Below are 19077 nucleotides of genomic sequence, written 5' to 3'. Positions count from 1 at the left end.
GGATACGAACCTATGGGGTTCTCTTGGTTATCTGAGCCGTACTCGGGGATTTGGTCAACATCCTAGATTCTACGTAATGCTTGGGCTAAATATCAAACTATTCATTGAGATTTACATAGAGAAACTTATAACCTATGGTTAATCTTGCAGAAGACTTCCTTCTTCTTGTAACCCAAATAACTAAACTGAAACGAACAACTTCTATCTACTTGCGTTGCACCCTCCTGGACCTCCACATAGAGACCGAAATTCGAACTTCTCTTTGCACTTTCGTCTTATGGGCCAGTTCTACCCCACTTTGGTTTGACTCATTATCTGTTGCTACTTGTCACTAGTCAAAGTCTAAGCTAGCTTTGACTATGCAACATGTAGCTTATTTTGACTTTGAAGAAACTCATGTTTGTCATATCCAATTAACTTTGATGTTTTTATCGTAGTACTACTATGTGTGCCCAATGCAAGTGCTTTTCACATGACATGGCCAAAACAAGATAATATCGTGACAAGCACAATGTTGTCTATGAACGCACTATGCACATGTATAACTAAATATTACCGGAGGATCTTAATATATGGCTACCAAAAACATTAATTAAACATCCCATCTTTATTAAAATATCATCTTCATACATTTATTACATATAACAGAGGACTTTAGTAAAATTCTGAAAGCACTATTAATTTTCTTTGATGCAAGCACGTTCATGTTAGAGCTTTTCCTTGATCAAAAGAACAACTAGCTACCACATCCATCGTCTCCTTGGTTTCTTCTGACATGAGCTGAAAGGCGCTCCCCTTGGCCTTTGGAGCTTCAACTCTGCCTTGTTCTCCAACGGTTATACTCAAAGTCGTCGGTGCTACATCTTGTATGGCGCCTGTTGGGTTTAGAAAGGACATTCAGCCCTGATATGGCACATCTGGTTGTAGTGGAAACATATGTGCATTCGCTGTTGTAACACCCTATTTTCGGCTTACAGTATAAACGACTAGTTACGTAATTAAATTTTTTTGATAGAAGACTATTTAGGATAAATAGTCTTAAGGAAAGTCGTAGTAATCGAAACTCGAACTCGTGCATATGAAAAACGCCTAAATCTGTCTTCGTATGAGGAAGTTATGATTTTTTTCAAATTTCAGCGTAGTAGTGCGCGACATAGAAACCGAAATTAAGATCGGTTGATTGTTAGGAAAAACAATCTAAACAAGAGTTGAAGATCTCGTCAATACCTATTCATCGATATAAAGACAGTCGAGAACGGATATCATATGAGAGAGTTTTGATTTTTATACGGACTTTAACAGTATAAGCCTATACAAATACAACTTTAAAAATAAATTGAGAATTAGATGACAGAGTCTAAATGAAAGTTGTAGATCTCGTTGATAGCTATGCGTAGATATAATGAACGTCGAAAATGGAGCTTGTATAAAGAAGTTACAGGATTTACAAAAGCTACATTGTGCGCAGCGTCCGCTTTTAGAAGGTGGCAACGCAGAACACAAAGAAGCTGACACGTGGCACAAAACGACAGGGGAGACGTACCATAAGTGCGCAACATGCACCTTGAAAGGCATGATGCACATCTTTAAAACTCGCCTATAAATAGCAACATCCGCCCCTCTCATTTTTTTACAAACCTACAACCTTTCTCTCTGAACTCTTTAGAGCCAAAATCTCGATATTTCCTTAGAATTTCGGGTATTCACCTAGGATGTGAAGTATTTAAGAGCCCGGCAAGTAGAAGCTCTCAAGTCGGAGTTCTGCCATTATTATTTCTGACTTTTCGCTAGGAAATCTCTATAAGTTAAATTGCATTTATCTTAATTCAAGTGTAACTTATATTCATATTCATAGTTGTGACAACTGGGAAACTTCATCACTGACCACCGCTAGAAATTAGCATAAATAAATAAATGTAATAGAGTATCAATGTAATATTTTCTTTTTATAAATATGATTGAGTATACTCTTACATATAAAGATAAATCGACTCATAGTCTAAAAAATGAGTGTTCAAAAAGTCGTATCATTTTGTAAGCTGGTTAATATAATCAGAAAGTACACGACGATGTGATTCTAGGGATATAAGCTTCATAGAAATCTAACTTCGATTGGAGGAGTTATGATTTTTGTAAAAAGTAAAATCAATCGCATAATTAAAGTTATTAACGTCGAAATGCGATTAAGAAATTGGTCGAGTTTTGGCTAGTTTCACCAAGAGGAAAGTCGTAGTACTTCGTCAAAAAAAAGAACGCTGAAAACGGAGCCCGTTTGAAAAGATATATGATTTCTATAAAATCATTTAATTATACCGTTGTTAGGCCAAAAGATGAAAGTCAAAACTAGCCAAAATAATCTAAAGAAAAGTTGTAGTACTTGTTGAGACCATCACATAGATATAAAGATGGTAAAGATTGGAGCTCGTACATAGGAGATATGATTTTTCCAAAATCATTTATGCGCACACAAGGCGCGCGCTATGTTCGTTGTTCATTCTGACCCCATATTCGTGAAGATTGTGAGTGACGTGGCCCAACGAGAGAGTGACACATGACGATTCCTGGATGGAGCCACGATGCACAAGCGCGACGCACACGGATATTTGCACCACACACGCTAAAATACTCTGCTATAATAGAGGTGTTTGCAGATTCCATCTACACACCCATCTAAAGCATCTCTCTCTCTCTCTCTCTATCTTTCTCTCTCTCTCTCTCTCTCTCTCTCTAATCGAAGCCATTCCATCTTGAGGCGATATCTGAAGTCCTGAGCCCCGAATCTACCCTACATCAAAGTATCACGCTACTAGGGTGAGTTTCACGACCTTACTTTTACTGTTTTCAAATGTTTTATGGGGGGAGTACATGCTATAAAATTATTTTAGTGATTTTACAAAAATATTTTTATTTGTAATATATCAATTGTTTTTATAAAAAAATGCATGCAACGTGAGGATAATATTATACCCGGTAGGTACCCTGTCTAAGCTTTAAGAATCATATTATGCATAGTCGTTATAATGCATGAGATTGCACTAGATGATTATACCTAGTGGTTGTGTTGGCCAATTTCCTAGAATAACCTAGTATCTAGTTCTTATGCTGGCCAAACTTAAGGATAGTCAATGTACTTAGTTGTTACTCTGTTCTAATATACCACAATACTGGGAAAATATCGACATCAAACCGACCTACCGAAAAATAAAATTTTCGCGGTCATACTGAAAAACATGAAAAATAACACTAGAACATATTCATAGATTTACACTATAACCAAAATACAATATGTTGTTTGGAAAGTTGGACCTATCTAAAGGTCTACATTACACCAATTTACTGAAAATAAAACATTTAGCCGAAGTCCTAATCTATAACAAAATTGGAAGTAGAATAAACACTACTTGCGTCGCGTACTGCGACGAGTACTAGACTCTGCTTCCTGATGTTTGTTTTCCATTAGTTGTCTTTCCAAGGTAGTATCATGCTCCCTTAATTCTCTTATTTCCGTTAGGGCAACATTCAATTGGTTTTGCAGTGCCTCGGTGTGGGTTTGGGATTCATCTTGAATTTCGTCCAGATAACAAATATCCGCATCATTGATTTGTGCCGTTGCATTGACTTCCAGGATCCGGTTTATCAAAACCATCGCCTGATCGGTTTGGTGAGCTATGCGATGAACAATGATAGGAAGAGCCCTGTCGGCTGATCCTCCGTTACTACGATCATAGAAATCTCGTCACATTCCATAGGGTGGGCACTGGCCCTGCTGTCGGCTCCAGTGATATATGCGATCTCCCCAAACTGGCGTTGGTCCTTGATATTGTTGCCTGACTGCGGGAGGTGGAATGGCTGGTGGGGGATTGTATACCGTGGGTTCTGTGTTGGTACCATCTTCATCTTCATCTTCATCTTCTTCTTCTGGATCCTCTTCCATAATTTCTTCTGGATCACCTTCCGGATCCTCTACTATCCATCCTTCGTTACCGTGGTTTGGAAAGTAAGGGTCCCCTGGTAAATGAAATCCGGCCATTGTGTCTGTGCGAGAATAATGATAAGAGATATAGAATATAATTAGTAACGATAGATTGCAAATACAAGTTTCTACGAGAGAAACTTACAGTTAACAAGTAATGTATTATGTATGAGTTGTTTTGGGTATTACTATAACTACAAAGTGTATACTAATTATATATAACTCGGGTATAATCAACCTTCAATTAAATGATTCGGCTCTAAATCCACAACCAAACAAGGAACATGAAATGAAGCTAGATCACATATTCTAAGTCTATATAACTTTAATTATATATAACGGTAATATACCCTTAATAATTACAGTTCTACCAACAATGGTTCTTTTGTTTTTACATGTTTGTTATTAGTATATGGTACCTAAAATACTCCTATAGTATTTTAATCTTTATGTTCTGTTCTAGAGTTCTGCTGTATATGTATAGTTGGTAAGTTTTAGACACGTCGCAACACTCCCATCACTCCCAAAAACATGTTAGTCATATCTCAAACCAATATAGTTGATCAGGTTATATTAATTCCAGATATGATTACATAACTGTCCAGGTTTGACTGCAGTGTCCAACCTTCAAATACTTTTAAGTTCTTATGACTATGATACTATACTTGTAGGCATGAGTGTTAGTATACTTCTTGTAAAAACAATAAAATTTTAAAAAGTATACTTATAGTCAGAGCTTTTAGCCCCAATGTATTTATAGTTTGTATATCTTTTATGGATTAATATACTGAGTTCACTATAAACAATGCTCTGATACCAATCTATCACACCCCCAAACCAGACGGCGGAAACGTCCGGGGGTGGATGACTTCATTTGTAGTATCACAACACATGCATCATAGTAATCAAAGTACAAACAATCATTGTATTTAAAAAGTATAAATATTTACATGTGTTCAATCATTGTATATTGAAACCAAAACAGTTATACAAAAGAAGAAGACATGACTCAAAATAGTTTTATCTTCTCAAAAGCTCGGGGAGTACCTGTCTATTGATTCCCTGAGAATACAAGTACTTTGAAAAGAGAGTATCAACATAAAGTTGAGTGAGTGCATAAGTATTTATGTTTGAAAGTATGTTTTCTGTTTCTTAAATATGTAAACTGTTCCAGAAAATCCTATATTTTCTGCTGTATATGAAAAGTAGTTTTCATTACATAAAACCGTTATATTTGTAAATCAATGTTCTGTTATTGAATTCCTTTTGTATAAACTGTATAAGTGAGAGTGTGCCTGGCTTAACCAACTGTTTATTGAATAATGAGATGTAATACTGTAAAAACTGTATCACAGTAAACTGGTACTTTGAAAATGTAGTTTAGTTAATTATACACTAACATATTGTTAATGTCTTTTTAATGAGTTATTATAACCATACTGAGACTAGATGACCTGACCCAACGCTTTGAAGGCGTCTAAAAATTGTTGATAACAATTGTCACTCGTAGGTGTGTATGCCTGACTGTAGCTAGCAGTCTGAGTGCGGGGTTGTCAATCCCAATATAGATCTATACACACATTGTTTCGATCCCCGACTGGAGATTCTGGTTATAATGTCAGGACTTTAAATATGTTGTTTAAATGAATTAAACAACCTGAATCAAACGACTCATAAAAAGCATATAAACGTTACATGTATAATAGTTATGAAAACCCAATCATTCTGAAATGAATAATTGATAATATGCCCTTGAATTAATATTTGAAATATGTATACTCTTGATTAGTTTTGAATCAAACCTTTGTTCTTGTAAAACAGTGTACTTTATTATACTTGTCGTGAATTAATGTTCTATGATTTATAAATTATACATATTATAATTTATATGTACTTTCTGAATTGATACTAACTATTCATGAATGCAACCCCTTACTCAACATGTTACAAAGGGTATTTGAACTGAACGAATTAAATTTTTATATTTATATACATATACAAATATATAAGTAAAATTTAAATAAAATTTGGACAAATAACCGTTACTTATAATCCCACATCCAAACAAAGAAAAGTAACCAAAGTGAGCTATTAGTCCAAAGCCTTTTAAACCTTATATATATATATATATATATATATATATATATATATATATATATATATATATATATATATATATATATATATATGATTTCTGGGGAAAAATATAAGTTTATAATATCATTTAAAAGAAGTTTAACATTTTGAAATACTTTTGATGACTTGATGTCATTTTAACACAATCTTTGAAACCATTAGTTTGTAACACAAATTCTTTGTCTTGGACTTGTATCCCCCCCCCCCCCCCTTAAAACAGTAAAAACTATGAAAATACGGGGGGATGAACTCACTTGGTGAGAGTGATGATTTGATGAAAAACTAGGCTTTACGCAGGCAGCACTTCGACTGGAAAAATGTTAGCTTTTCGTGAATTTCGGGGCTTCGGGATTTCGTCAGAGCTTGGATATGTCACCAGGGCGTCGGGATGGAATCAAGAGGCTTAAAAGTGAGAAAATATAGGATAGATGATAGAAAATGGCACCTAAAACCGGAGGTCTCGGTTTCTATTTATAGGAGGCTGAGGCCTCCCCGTACGCTGGGTGTAGCGTACGTGCCCAGCCTAGTCGTTACGCATCGAAGCTAGTATGCATGCATGGCTCGCATGCAGCGAGATGGTGACGGAGCGTCGACGTGGCTAGCTCCTGGCCTTGTTTCCGAGTACGCTGGCGTACTCTTGGACGCGGGGCGTACTCCCTATTTCCGAACTTCTAAAATTCATATCTTTTGCATACAAGCTCCGTTTTTGACGTTCTTTATATCCACGCGTAGGTCAGACTATGATCTACAACTTTCGTTTAGACTCCGTCGGCTAATTTTGACATTATTTTTAAAGTTATATTTTTAACAGGACGGAACATGAAAAGTCTGTTAAAAATTCATAACTTCTTCATCTGACGTCCATTTTCGTCTGTATTTTTATCGTTGTACTACTATTGACAAGATCTTCAATTCTCGTTTAGGTTGCGTTGGCTAAAAATCACTCGATCTTTATTTCGAGTTTTTAGTTGTGTACTACTATGTCGAATTTTAGAAAAATCATAACTTGTTCATATGAAGTCAGATTTTGGCGTTCTTTTTATGGACACTCTCGGTTTAACGTGTACTATAACTTTCAATTAGATAGTTAATGTTAAAAAGAATTGTATTCAAAATTCACTTTTAACGTTAAACCTTGTTTTGTCGGTTTTGTCGCGGATTTTCGATAGGTCATAAATTCTTCGTTATAACTCGGAATTGGGCGTTCTTTATATTTTTGGAATCCTTGACACGATTTCTACCACTATGTCCATCCCAAACAATTTTTTTTAACATTTAATTTTTGAGTGTTGTTATGTAAATGTACATAGTATACACAAATTTCCCTTTATTATATATATATATATATATATATATATATATATATATATATATATATATATATATATATACTATTACATAAAGTCGAAATAACAGGTTGTTACAGTTACATATATATATATATATATATATATATATATATATATATATATATATATATATATATATATGAATAAAAGTGTAAGGAAATTATACTAACATAAAAAATAACAAAGATAAATAGTCATAATTTAAAGGTTTATCAAAGTAAGTGTTAAATGAGACGTATTATTCATCCATAGCTAATTGATAGTGAGCTACCCCAAACCTATAATCGTTAATATTAAGTGAGCGTTAAATGTATGTATAGATCTATACATGATTGACACTCGCACTTGCAGTTGCTAGCTATAACCTCAGCGGGCATAACTTTGTAGTCTTTTTCACAATGTCCGATGAAGCGTCGTGGAGGGGAAATTTCAAGTCGTATATATCGATTATGGGGACTCATTGTAGCATTACTCGGTAACCTTAATTAATTATACTACCTAGAGGAGAATGCCTAGGAAGTAATTAAAGTATGAAAAGATAAGAAAATGAAACATATTTATATAAGGGAAAAACAATAGGATAAATACGAAAAGACTAATTTATCCGAGAAAAATAAGATACATATAATAGGAATCTTTTAAAGATGATAAAACTATTTTAAAAAGTATAAAACCATAAAAACATGTGAACTCACCAACATAACGTTGACGTTTTCAAAACCCATGTATTCTCAAGAAAATGAGTAGTAGTGGAAGTAGTGTGTTGAAGGAAGTCTTCAACTGGCTGATGGAAGTTTTATTTTGCTTTCTTATCATTTAGTTTACGTTTAGGGAGTGTGTATAGAGAGTAAACAATGTAAGAATTTATAGATAATGAATACAAGAAGTGTTTGTGTTATATTTCCATATACTGTTCAATATACTTGTCTTTAGATCCAACATCCCTTAAACTTCACACAGCCCGACGTTTCCGCCGCCAGCCGGGGTGAGTGGTTGGAAGTTATAACGAACTAGTAACTCCTAAGGAAGTACGACTATAGCTTAGAGGTTATACTCTAATTAGGTTTAACCCGTAAGCCTAATAACTAAAAGTATTATTATTAATTACACTATTGATAGACTAGTTACAGGAGATGTGTCTAGTTTGAACTATCACTTGGGTTGCTGGATTTCAGATAACTATATGCTAAAATGGTCATGCCCTCCGACACTTCTCACCTCTCCAATACTTACTTGGTAGTATTAAGTACAAAACATAGAATTAATAATATACCTTTAATCAAAGCACAAGAAGATATAGAGTTATATATATACAAAATATTATAAATATATCTAAATATCATAAATAACATCCATATATGGTCAAACTGTAAGTAGAGTACATATATACAACTCAAGATTAGGTAAAAAATGATATGTATGGTTATTAGAGTACATCAGCCGTACCGCAACTAGACGTAGAATGCACAAGTAAATTTTATTATGGTCAAACTGAAGCACGCCTATACTTGGATATGGTTGTTGACATTCTAAAAGCTTGAGGATTTATGTATCGATAACTTCGTTAGATTAGTTGATTTGAGTATTAAATCGAGACCTACTGCTCGAGGATTCGACACTTAGTTTGCGTTTCACTTTTAAGGCCGCATGGATTGATGGTTGATAGATGCCATTTTATGCATCTTTAGGGTAGTTTTTATTAGCATTTTAGCATCATATTTTATACATTTGCGTGTCTATAGTTTAAATAATGTTCAGCTCATGTCATTCGTTAGAATTCCCATATCCTTGGCGTTTTTTATGTCATTTTTTAGATAATTCGAGTGGAGCAGTACTTTGGGAGTTGCTTTGGATGCGTTTAATGGACCATTGAAGTCTAAATGGAGCTTGGAACATATTAAGTCTTATGAGGAATGCTTGGACGATGTTTTTGTCAAGAGAAAATTGATCTAACTGATTTTACGAAGATAGATTGCTACAATCTAAAGCCTAAAGGATATTGTTGACAACTTTGACCCCCTGTCAGTATTTTGACTATATCTCATGACTCGTAACTCCGATTGACGACATTCAAAATGTTCTGGAAACTATAAAAATTTTGGACGACTTTAAGGTATATTTAAACTGAAGAATCGCGACCAAAACGGGCCAAAAAGCCAAAAATGCGATCGTATTTTTCACTTCTATGATGGCATTTTTTCATTGAAGTTTTCCAGGTTTCAATAAGTCATTTGGAAGCCATATTTTAAGAAAAGTCAAAAACTGCGATCATATTTTCCATATCTGTGATCACATTTTTGTCCCGAAGTCCAGAAAACGTTTAAAATAGCTTCGTACATCATTTAAGCATAAATCTGGAAAAAACCTCAAAATCTGCGATCGCATATCTGATTTCTACGATCGCATTTTTCGTTTTCTTTCTCCAGAAGCATCTGCCTTGAGTATAAATACGACCCTCATAATCAAATGTGGGGGTTAGATGATTCTAGACTACAAAAAACACTTCTGAAGGCGAATTCTGATACCTTTCAGCGATTTCTGAAGATCTGAAGGTTGTGAATCATCTCATTCACTTAGTTTAGAAGATTATATGGTTAATGTTTCTTTTTATTAGTTTAGATTCGTTTTTAGCCATGTCTGGCTAAAACTCTAGTTTTCAGTTCTGCATAGACTTTAGCTTTTCGTGTGATTACTTTTCAGGTCAGATTTTGTTTTTGTGTTTTTATCTAGATTTTTCAGTTTTGACCTTAATTAATGTTTGATTTTAATTCTTGTTAGTCTAATCACCTAGCTAGGATTTTTATCATTCCACTTAATCACTTAATAGAATCCGCAATTGTTCTTGTCAACTGGTAATAAGTAACAAGTATCATATTGGTTCCATGTTTGGGATTTAACTCTGATATAAACTATAAAAATCATATCGTTACGCTTCCGAGCTTGTGAGAAGTATTGGGTATTACTGGGAATTTTACACGCATCATAAAGTTGCTTTTCTGATTTAATTAAGAGCTTGTTTAATTGAACAGTAAAAAGTTAGGGTTAATTTAAAGAGCTTGTTTTGGTTAACTAATTTAGGTAAAAGAGATTATACTAGAGCTTGTAAGTTATTCTCAGTACCAACTTAGATAGAACGCGTTCTGAATAACCAGATCTGAACTAATTGCGTGATTAGGAAAGTCGCAACAGAATTGAAATTTTTTTTCTCATTGATTTTTGTTTAATTTATTTTCACTACAAATTCTAGTTTTTAGTTTAATTCAAAATAACTCCCTTTTTTAATTTTTGTTTTATTGACTAGAATGTGCCTGATGCAAAAAGGTATTGACCAATAGACTGTGACCCTGAAGATTCGACCATGCTTCCATGTGATATATTATTAGTGCAAGCAGCAGTGAAAATTTTCTTTTCTAAATATGCCTATAACAATGTGTTAACAAATTGGCGTCGTTGTCGGGGACACGGTGCCTTGTAATAGTTTTATGCCATGAAATTTTGATACAAATACAACTTTAGTTTTTGATCCAAAAATTGAAAGAACTGCAAGGAAACTAAAGAAAGAAACAACAAAGAGAAAACATTCAGCTGGTTTCTTTGGTTCATCCTCTTCAGTACCTCCAGAACTCACCACACCATAAGGCAAACCCGATCTGAATTTTTTGTCTTTTCTGAAAGTACCCCCATGTTCACATTGTAACAACCCTTATAAAACTTAATCCCCCCATCCTTAGTCAAATCAGAGAAAAAAAATACTCTTATGAAACCCAATATGAAAAATCAGCCATGAGTGATACAGGAGGAGAAGTAGAAAATAGTCTCAGAGAGTGGGCCACTCAAGAAATTAATCAACAGCCCCTTTGCATCACATTTCCGGAAGCCCATCGCTTCAAACTAAAATCAGGGCTGACACATCTTCTTCCAATATTCTGAGGTCTAGAAAAAGAAGACCCACATAAATTCCTCAAGGAATTTCATGTGGTTTGTTCTGGAATGAAGACGCATGCTGTTACTGAAGATCAGATAAAGTTAAGGGCATTCCCCTTTTCAGTTTAAAATTTAGCAAGGGAAAAACTATAGGATAAATACTAAAAGACTAATTTATCCTAGGAAAACAAGATATAGATAATAGGAATCTTTTAAAGATGATAAAACTATTTTAAAAAGTATAAAACCATAAAAACCTGTGAACTCACCAACATAACGTTGACGTTTTTAAAACCCATTTATTCTCAGGAAAATGAGTAGCATTGGAAGTAGAGTGTTGAAGTAGGTCTTCAACTGGCTCATGGAAGTTTTATTTTGATTTCTTATCATTTAGTTTATGTTTAGAGAGTGTGTCTGGAGAGCAAACAATGTAATACTTTATCAATAATGAATACAAGAAGTATTTGTGTTATATTTATGTATATTGTTCAATATAGTTGTCTTTAGATCCAACATCCCTTAAACGTCGCACAACCCAATGCTTCCGCCCCCAGTCGGGGGTGTGAGAGGTTGGTGTGAGAGCTACAAGTTATAGCGAACCAGTAATTCCTAAGGAAGTACGACTATAGCTTAGAGCTTATACTCTAATTAGGTTTAACCCTTAAGCCTAATAACTAAAAGTATTATTATTAATTACACTATTGATAGACTATTTACGGGAGATATGTCTAGTTTGAACTGTCGCTTGGGTTGCCGTATTTCAGAATAACTATATGCTAAAGTGGTCCTGCCCTCTGACACTTCTCACTTGGCCAATACTTACTTGATAGTATTGAAGTACAAAACATAGAATTTATAAAATACCGTTAATCAAACCATAATCAGATATAGAGTAATATATATATATATATATATATATATATATATATATATATATATATATAGATATATATATATATATACACACACACACATATACACACACAAAATATTATAAATATATCTAAATATCATAAAGAGCATCCATATAAAAGACAACTCAAGATTTTAGGTCAAGAACGATATCTAGGGTTAGTACAGTACATCGGTCGTATCATGACTGGACCTAGAATGCACAACTAAGTTTTATTATGGTCAGACGAATGCATGCCTAAACTTGGATATGGTAGTTGAAATTCTAAATGCTTGAGGATTTATGGATCGGTAGCCTAGTTAGATGAGTTGATTTGATTATTAGATCGATACCTACTGCTCGAGGATTCGACCCCTAGTTTGAGTTTCACTTTTAAGACCAAATGGATTGATGGTTGATAGATGCCATTTTATGCATATTTTAGGGTAGTTTTTATTAGAATTTTAGCATCATATTTTATACATTTGCATGTCATTAGTTTACATAATGTTCAACTCATGTCATTCGTTAGAATTCCCATATTGCTAGCATCTTTTATGCCATTTTCCAGATAATTCGAGTGGAGCAGTACTTTGGGAGTTGCTTTGGATGCGTTTATGGAACATTGAAGTCTAAATGGAGCTTGGAACTTATTAAGGATTATGAGGAATGCTTGGAGATGTTTTGGTCAATAAAAATTTGATCGAATTGATTTTACGAAGATAGATTCCTACAAGCTAAAGCCTAAAGGATGTTGATGACAACTTTGATCCCCTCTTAGTATTTTGACAATATCTCATGAATCATAAATCCGATTGAAGAGACGAAAAATGTTCTGGAAACTAGACAATTTCGGACGACTTTGATGTTTACTTAAACAGAAGAATCGCGACCGAAACAGGCCAAAAAGACAAAAATGTGATCGCATTTTTCACTTTTGCGATGACATTTTTGCATCGAAGTTTTCCAGGGTTGAAATAAGTCATTTGGAATCCGTCTATGAAGAAAATTCAAAAACTGCGATCGCATTTTTGTCCCGAAGTCCTGAAAACGTTGAAAATATCTTCGTACATCATTTAAGGGTAATTCTAGAAAAAAACTCAAAATCCCCGATCGCATATCTAATTTATACGATCGCATTTTTCGTTTTCTTTCTCCGGAAGCATCTGCCTTGAGTAAAAATACAACCCTCATAATCAGATATGGGGGTTAGACGATCCTAGACGACAGAAAACACTTCTGAAGGCGATTTTTGATACCTTTCAACAATTTCTGAATATCTGAAGGTTGAGAATCATATCATTCACTTAGTTTAGAAGATTATTTGGTTAATGTTTGTTTTATTAGTTTAGATTCGTTTTTAACCATGTTTGGCTAAAACCCTAGTTTTCAGTTCTGCATACAGTAGTACTTTTCATGTGATTAGTTTTCAGATCTTATTTTCTTTTTCTGTTTCTATCTAGATTTTTCAGTTTCGAGCTTAATGAATGTTTGATTTTAATTCTAGTTAGTCTGATCACCTAGCTAGGGTTTTATCATTCTAGTTAATCAGTTAATAAAATTTGTATTTGTTCTTGTCAACGGGTAAAAAGTAACAAGTATCAGATTGGTTCCGTGTTTGGGATTTAACTCTGATATAAACTGTAATAATCATATCTTTATGCTTCCGAGCTTATGAGAAGTATTGGGTATTGTTGGGAATTTTACACAGATCATAAAGCTGCTTTTCTGATTTAATTAAGAGCTTATTTAGCTGAACAGTAAAAAGTTATGGTTAATTAAAAGAGCTTGTTTTGGTTAAATAATTTAGGTAAACGAGATTATACTAGAGCTTGTTAGTTTTTCTAAGTACGATCTTAGATATAATGCATTATGAATAACCCGATATGAACTGATTGCATGATTAGGCAAGTCGCAGCAAAACTGAAATCGCTTTTATTATTGATTTTTGTTTAATTTATTTTCACTGAATTTTTAGTTTAATTCAAAGGGCCACTTTTATAATTTCTTTTTTACTAACTAGAATGTGCCTGATGCAAAAAGGAATTGACCGTTAAGCTGTGTCCCTGATGATTCAACCCTGCTTCCCTGTTCTATATTATTTGTGCAACCAGCGGTGAAAATTTTATTTGCTTAATATGCCTGTGACATCATGTTAACAAATTGGCACCGTTGTCGGGGACACTGTGTCGTCTAATAGTTTATTCCATGAAATTTTCGTACAAGTACACTTTTAGTTTTTTATCCAGAAATTGAAAGAACTGCAAGTAAACTGAAGAATGAGGCAGCAAACAGAAAACACTCAAATGTTTCTTTGGTTCATCCTATTCAGTGCCTCCAGAAATTACCACACCACAAGGCAGTCCCTTGTGGAATGTACCAGATCTGAATTTTCAGTCTTTTTCGAAAGTACCCCCATCTTCACCATCTAAAAGCCCTTATAAAACTTATTCCCCACCATTCTTAGTCAAATAAGAGCAAACAAACTCTTCTGAAACCCAATCTAAAAAATCAGTCATGAGTGATGCAGGAGAAGAAGCAGAAAAGACTCTCAGAGATTGGGCCACTCAAGAATTTAATCAGCAGCCCCTTTGCATCACATTTCCGGAAGCCCAAAACTTCAAACTCAAATACAGACTGGTACATCTTCTTCCCACATTCCGAGGTCTAGAAAATGAAGACCCACATTAATTCCTCAAGGAATTTCATGTGGTTTGTTCTGGAATAAAGTCGCATGCTGTTACTGAAGATCAGATAAATTTAAGGGCATTCCTCTTTTCAGTTCAAGCTTCATCAAGGGAATGGTTGTACGAGCTCCCATCTGGTTCGATTACCACTTGGACAGAACTCACAAAGTTGTTTTTAGAGAAGTATTTTCCAGAAACACTAATTTCCAGTCTCAGAAGAGAAATCCTTTGTATCAAACAAGGAAGAAGAGAAGCTCTACACACTTACTAGGAGAGGTTCAAGAAGCTTCTGGCTTAGTGCCCCCAACATGGGATCAATGACTATCATCTCTACAACTATTTCTATGATGGTCTAACACCCATCGAGTGATGTCTGATAAATACTTCAAGTGGCGGTTCGTTAGGTGATATGACACTAACTGAGATCTGAACAATTATGAGAACAATTATCAGCAAAGACAACAATTTTAGCCACCGTCGGGTTTTTAGTAGATGAACTTTCAGTAGAATTCTCAGAATCAACACAACTTTCAGAATCCAAATAGGCAAAATTATCAGAATCCAAATTTTTAGAACCAGAATTCGCTTCAGCAACCCAGTAGTACCAGTGTGGCCTTAGAAGATATTGTGAAAAATCTTGCCACAAGCACCCAAGCATTCTAGAATGAGACCAGAACTAGTATCAAGAATCTGGAGCAGCAGGCCTCATTAGAGACTCTTCGCCAGAGATTGTGCGAAGCTCCAGTGTTAGCCCTTCCTGAGGGAGTGGAGGACTTCGTAGTTTACTGTGATGCATCTATATCAGGGTTGGGTGTTGTGTTGATGCAGAGGGGACACATGATTCCATATGCATCAAGGCAGTTGAAGCCTCACAAGACGAGGTATCCCACCCATGATTTAGAGTTGGGGGCGGTGGTGTTCGCCCTCAAGATTTGGTGCCACTATCTGTATGGTGTTCGGTGCACCATATATACGGACCATAAGAGCCTGAAGTACCTTATGGATCAGCCCAACCTGAATATGAGACAGAGGAGATGGTTGGATGTAGTGAAAGACTACCACTGTGAGATTTTGTATCACCCTGGCAAGGATAATGTGGTAGCCGACGCCCTGATTCGCCGAGCAGTGAGTGCTCCGATCTGAGATGCGTGCATGTGGATGACGGTGATGACTCCAGTCTTAGATACCATCCGAGAGGCCCAGGTGGTGGCCATGAGACCAGAGAACCGTAAGAGAGAGCGGGTGATTGGACAGATTCTTGACTTTGAGACCGATAGTTGTGGGCTAATGACCTGTCATGGGCGGATTTGAGTGTCGTATACGGGTGGAGCTCGACGTATTTTGATGGAGGAGGCCCATAGGTCGAGATTCTCGATCCATCCGGGAGCCACCAAGATGTATTTGGGCTTGAAAAGAGATTATTGGTGGCCCTGTATGAAGAGGGATGTGGCACGGGTAGTCGAGAGATGCTTGACCTGTCGTCAGGTCAAGGCGGAGCACCAGCGTCCACATGGCCTGTTGCAGCCTTTAGAGGTTCCCCAGTGGAAGTGGGAACGGATTTCCATGGATTTATCACCAAATTACCGAGGACCGTGCGAGGTGTCGATGCGATATGGGTGATTGTAGACCGGTTGAGGAAGAGTGCTCACTTTCTGGCTATCAGTGAGAGCTCTTCTGCGGAGAATTTGGCCGAGATCTACGTGCGAGAGGTGGTGGAACGGCTTGGGGTGCCAACGTTGATAGTGTCAGATCGGGATGTGCATTTTACTTCCAGGTTCTGGAAGAAATTTCATGAGGAGTTAGGCACCCGGTTTCATTTCAGCACCGCTTACTGTTGGATTAGGTGTCTAAGTTCATAACTATTTCTGGGATGTACTTGACCCGGTTGGCATGGTCCATTTGGGTTGCATGGCATCATGCATTTGGATAGACTAAAATGAGAGAAATAACATTTAAGGTTTATTAATATATTATAAGTTCTAATATATTAATAATATTATTTAATTAGTATTGATCAAGAATTAATTCGAAATTAATTAAATGATCAAAAGAAGACTAATTAAATATATGGGTTGATTGTGTAAATCACCCATTACTTTTATAGTGGGCTAATGCTCCATGGATTATCAAGTTGGGCTAAAACCCATAGGATACTCCATGGATGCTCCATGGTGTCTTTGAAACCGTGGATCATGGAAATGAAGAGCCATGTCAAGTTAGGGTTTACATGGTGTAACCCTACCTATGACACACTATAAAAGGAATATGTGAGCAACCAAAATCGGCACTAGTGTGAAAACAAGAGGGCATAGCCGATTTTAGAAGTGTTCTATTTCTCTCAAGGTTATTCCAAGTGTATTTGGTGTTGTATGAGACATTTGAGGCATCACACTTGAGGTGCTAGGCTCACAAGGTTCTCAAGGAATCCAAGCAACTAAAGGTATGTATTTCTTACTATCTTTTATGTTTAAAAGTTCCCCATGTATCCTAGATAGGTTATGAACCTTGGAAAATCAATTTTGCCTGTATCATAGTAAAACATAGATCCAAGGTTTTTAGGGTTACATGTACACCTTAGGAGTGTTAGAATGCTCAAAACCCTACAGTGGTATCAGAGCATAGGCTTGTTTGTTTGATACTTGATGCAAAATTGTGGAAAAAAACTCAGTTTTTCTGCACTCTGCAGCATGAACTCGCCGAGTCCATGACCAAATTCATCCTACTCGTCGAGTAGGTTCATGCACTCGACGAGTAGGAGCCCCAGAATGCAGTTTTTCGACTTTTGCTGCTGGAAATGGACTAGAAACATTACCCTAAACTGTTTTGGTCTTATAAAACTTGTTTTAGATGGTGTAATGGTTATGCTAATCCATTTTCAATAGCTATTATCAAAATTTCAAGTTTTATATGGTTAATTTTATGATTCTTGAAATTGTTGATATGCATGTTCATTAACTTATGAGTTTAGAAGATCATAGGAATTATTTGTAACTTGCTTGTTAGTTTAATTCTTGATCATTATGTGTTTTAATGGAATCCATAATTTGTCCTCAAGTTATGGATTACCAAAAGTCACTCTTTTAAAGTCCATTATTAAACACATAGGTTACATAAAATGAAAAGCCTCTCATTTTAATAATCCATTAACTTATAAGTTATGAAAGATGAAAAGTTTTGAAAGTTACAAAACTTACCCTCAAGTTTTGGAACATGTAAAGTCTCTATAAAAACTTTAGTTCCAACCCTACAATTTTAAAAGTTAAAATTCAACCCTTATACTTTATAATATTATAAGTTTAATTATATATATATATATATATATATATATATATATATATATATATATATATATATATATATATATATATATATATATATAAGAACAAGTCGTTTTACCGTTAGTAGGCCTCATTCACGAAGCCGATCTATAAGGGGGGTATATGGTTGCTGCCTATAAAATGGCAGCTTAATGGGTGTCCACTCTCACCCACTGCTTCCTTGATCGGTGGAGGGTCGTTAGCCGAACGGGTAAGACAAGGACTTTAAATCTTCATTAAAAGTATGATGAATATAAAGTAACTAAATGTTTTTATAAATTCCCAATCTTAGTTACTTTAGGAAAATGTGAATAAGGTGCTAACCCATGAAATTACACTTAAGTCGGTTAGTGGAGCGCGTGTGGTTAACCGGCACACTAGCTGGACTTAACAAGGTAGGCAAATGGTAACTTAATGTTTATCATAGTATCGATGGAGCGCGTGTGGTTAACCGACACATCGATTGAGGGGTAAACATTAAGGGTACCTTGTAATTTGCATGGTTACTTCACACCTTGTTTTGTGATCCTCGGCATCCCAGTTACAAAACCTAAAGGGCACACTCGAGATTGAAACATGCCATTGAAAGTTCAATGAATCTCAAAGAACCTAGGAGTTTCAAAACCAATTAAAACCTAATAATTTATTTCGTTTTTCATGGTGGAAATTGGTGAATCGTCATTCACCTACCTTCAAATATTTTATAGCTTGGATTACGGCATCCCTCTTCCAAGTTATAAAATATTGTGTTGGGTCCTAGCCTTAATATTTCATATTGGGTGTTCTATTAAGGACTTAA

The sequence above is a fragment of the Lactuca virosa genome, chromosome 4 (genome assembly GCF_052849685.1).
Source record: "Lactuca virosa cultivar CGN04683 chromosome 4, Lactuca_virosa_CGN04683_v6, whole genome shotgun sequence".
NCBI lineage: Eukaryota > Viridiplantae > Streptophyta > Magnoliopsida > Asterales > Asteraceae > Lactuca > Lactuca virosa.
This window is presented reverse-complemented; position numbering follows the sequence as displayed.